This window comes from Electrophorus electricus, chromosome 5 (genome assembly GCF_013358815.1).
Source record: "Electrophorus electricus isolate fEleEle1 chromosome 5, fEleEle1.pri, whole genome shotgun sequence".
Taxonomy (NCBI): Eukaryota; Metazoa; Chordata; class Actinopteri; order Gymnotiformes; family Gymnotidae; genus Electrophorus; species Electrophorus electricus.
Genome location: NC_049539.1, coordinates 28938075 through 28941395, shown reverse-complemented (window position 1 = coordinate 28941395; position 3321 = coordinate 28938075). Strand labels below are relative to the sequence as shown.

At 40.6% G+C, this 3321-nt stretch overlaps 1 long non-coding RNA gene across 1 annotated transcript; it reads right to left on the bottom strand.

Annotated features, from left to right (window-relative positions):
• Window positions 1–1531: 1531 nt before the first annotated feature.
• Window positions 1532–3078, bottom strand: LOC118241344. The gene is made up of 4 exons (XR_004775998.1): window positions 2295–3078; window positions 2056–2139; window positions 1852–1926; window positions 1532–1716 (listed from the first exon to the last, which is right to left on the bottom strand). It is a non-coding gene; the product is annotated as an uncharacterized LOC118241344 (long non-coding RNA).
• Between the last annotated feature and the right edge of the window lie 243 nt (window positions 3079–3321).

The following is a 3321-nucleotide window of genomic DNA, read 5'->3' as shown; positions in this document are numbered from 1 at the left end:
CACCATAAACAGTCATTAATGAAATATGACAAAAAATCTTAGGTGTTTTTCTGGCATAACTCCCACAATAGCCACCATAGTGCACTATAAATTCTCTCTCTTTTCTAACTCTCAACTACACGAACAATCCAATCTGCAATACCTAGCATCAGTTTCTGATTGGCTGTGTGCAAGTAAATCAGGCTGTTCCTCAAAGATGCATAAGTTTATGTAGAGATTTAGGTTGTGCTGCTTCTCTCAACTAACTGTTTGACCTTTCAAGCACTTTATTTCTGCCTTGAACCTAAACTATTTACACAGCTATTACAGACAGGTCTACCAGCTATATCTGATACTATGGGATCAATACAGAGTAGACAAGAAATTAAACTGAATTCATACTATCATCATAACATGCCTGTGACGGTGCAATTAGCAAAAAGATTTATTACATACACACCTACAGGCCGTGTCTGATTCCATAATGTACAGAAGTTTTATGCTTGCATTTTATCAGTGATGAAAGTGTTAGTCTGGGGAAAAAAGGTGAAAAATTAAAGCCAGCCTTAACCTCATTGGTCTGTGTGATCATTTGTGTGTTGTGATTGGCTAGTCATCATTTTGGTTCCTGTGTACATTAGTTGGTCCATTTCTTCTTCCTTTCTCTTTGTCCTGAATGTGTTTTATTTGGAGTATGTGATGTGCTTTGATATGAATTTGTAACAGTTTTAGGAAGACTGACGTCGCTGCTGTTGTAAACCAGACAGCTCCACAACCTTGATCTCTGACTTATGTCCTTTGTTCTGATGTGGGTGTATCCGTGTTGCTCAATTCACCATGTGGTTTGCTTGCTCATATTTAAGATTTTAGATGCCTCTATCCTTTCTTGAATAACAGTTGATAATTTGATAAGAGTTTGATCTGTGTATTTTATAGAGCTTCAAGTAGTGCTATATAGTGACATTTAACAGGATATTGCCATCCCATTACTCCAAATTCCCACAGTAAAAATAACTTAGCCATTCTAAAAGTAACTACATAAGAGAGTGTATTTCAAGAATTTAGTGGATTATTTGATCATTTGATCTGTTTGTTTTATAAAGATTCAATATGTGCAAAGACATTTTACACAAGCTTGCCATCCCAATACTCTACATTCCTGCATTAGATATTATTTGACACATCACGGTTTGTTTACACTAGTTATGTCACCACCTTTATGGTGTCACACCAGTTACACAATGTAAACAAGGTTTTATATGGCACAAATAGAAAATTCAGCAGCACAAAGTACTGCGGCCAGTTTGGTTAAAATATAAGACATACAGAGTGCCAACTTGACTTGGTTATATTGCAAGAACTCTGAGAGGGGCGTGGCCAACGCCTCTTCTGATTATGCGATCTAGCTCATCTCATCTCATAGTATGTGGGGTCTAATACCATGTAAAAAGATTCACTCAGAATATGAACACCTTCCATGTGCGTGAACAACACTCAAAGACTAAGTCTGGACGGCCATTTCAACATAGAGAGACCAGCTACAGAAGGTGGTAGTAGGGGATTAACGTGAACTGCGCCGGCTGAATGGAGGAGGTGTGGTTATAGAGGGGCTGAGCAGAGAAGTGTCACCTCACTCAGGATGTCCACCATGGTCTTCCTGGGCAGGTCTCTCAGGTGATCCCTGTACTGAGCCAGACTCTGTAACAGCTTAACACACTCCAACAGCACCTGTGGCTCCTAGAGCGAGAGAGAGAGAGAGAGCGAGAGAGGGAAAGAGAGCACACAACAGAGTAAGAGAACAAGAGGTGGTGTGTGAGAGTGAACATGAAGAATGATTAAAGAAAATGAGTAATTAGTTCTTAAAGTGTTTACCTTGTGTAGTCGTATGGACTGAGACAAGGCCAGCACTCCAAAGAAATTCCCAAACGCAACATTTCAGATCTGTTTCTGTCACAGGAGAAAGAGTTTCAGAAGGGCACACAGACCTGATACTCAAGACACCAACACAACAGGATGAGGTGGCATTATCTTGACAATCCCAACTTTCTATGGTTAGCTTTCTTACACATTTCTTACCTTCTTGGCTGTCTGCAGGTTGTGTTTCTCCTTGATCTGATCTAGTGTGCTTTTAAGTGAAATCTCCTCAAACACACTCAGCACCTGCAGACAGACATCACGTGCAACTGTCAGCACACTCCGGAGCACGTGCTGGATTTAGATATTTGCGCAAGGACAGTGATTGACCTTTAATTAACTAGATTAACTAGAATTCATTATTATTTGGGATAGTTTGATGTTACTTCATCGGTGCTCACCTGCGCCAGCGCCAAGCTGTATCCAGACCACGCGTCCTCTAGAGCGTGGGACAGCCCTTCCACAAGCCTCTTTAGAGAGTATTTTAACTTATGCAGTGCCCTAATCAACATTAACTTAAAAGACTACAACACCTTAAACTATAGCAACAGCTTTATTCCCCAGAGGACCACACCACCTTACACTACAGCAACAGAAGTAACTATAGCAACAGCAGTATTCCCCAGAGGACCACACCACCTTACACTACAGCACCAGAAGTAACTATAGGAACAGCAGTATTCCCCAGAGGACTACAACACCTTACACTATAGCACCAGAAGTAACTATAGCAACATCTTAAAGCCAGAAGACCTAGATGTGCTTGCACTTGTTTTCTGAAGCCACCACCTTTGTTGTGCGTGTCTGTATATGGTCTCATTAATGGGTGTGTAATGAAGACCATCAATCATGAAGGGTAAATGGCTACTCGAGCTTCTGTGCCAAAGAGCATAAAAACATTTAGTAATTAGCAGAATATAAATTGAGGCAACTGTTATTTTGTTATTGATGCATGAAATGTGCAGCCATTATTATTTGGTATTGGATGTATTTAACAAGTGATCGAGATGAATGTTTACCTTATATCTGAAATATCCAACCTTGCTAGGCTGCCTTTGGGTACGAGAGAGAGGAACAGAGCTAATCAGACAGTCAGTTTCCATGTTCTCAGCAAAGGTTAGTAAAGGTTGCCAAATAGTATTAAACACTGTGGTAGACTTTCTGACAGCGTATCTAATCTCCATGGTGTGGGGATTCCCTGATCCAGTGACTGTATGTGGGTGCAGTGGGGGGTTTGAAAGCAGTCCGCCTTCAAGGCAACAAAGTCCCCCATCACTCATCTGGTCTAAAAGGGTTCTGATTGTCTGATTTATTGAATGTCTTTTTAAATTCCACTTTCTTAATCTCTTTCACATCCTGTATTGACCTTCTCTTCAGTAAAGGTGAATCTTATTGATGATGCTACTCTCCCCTGCACTCAGACGTGTT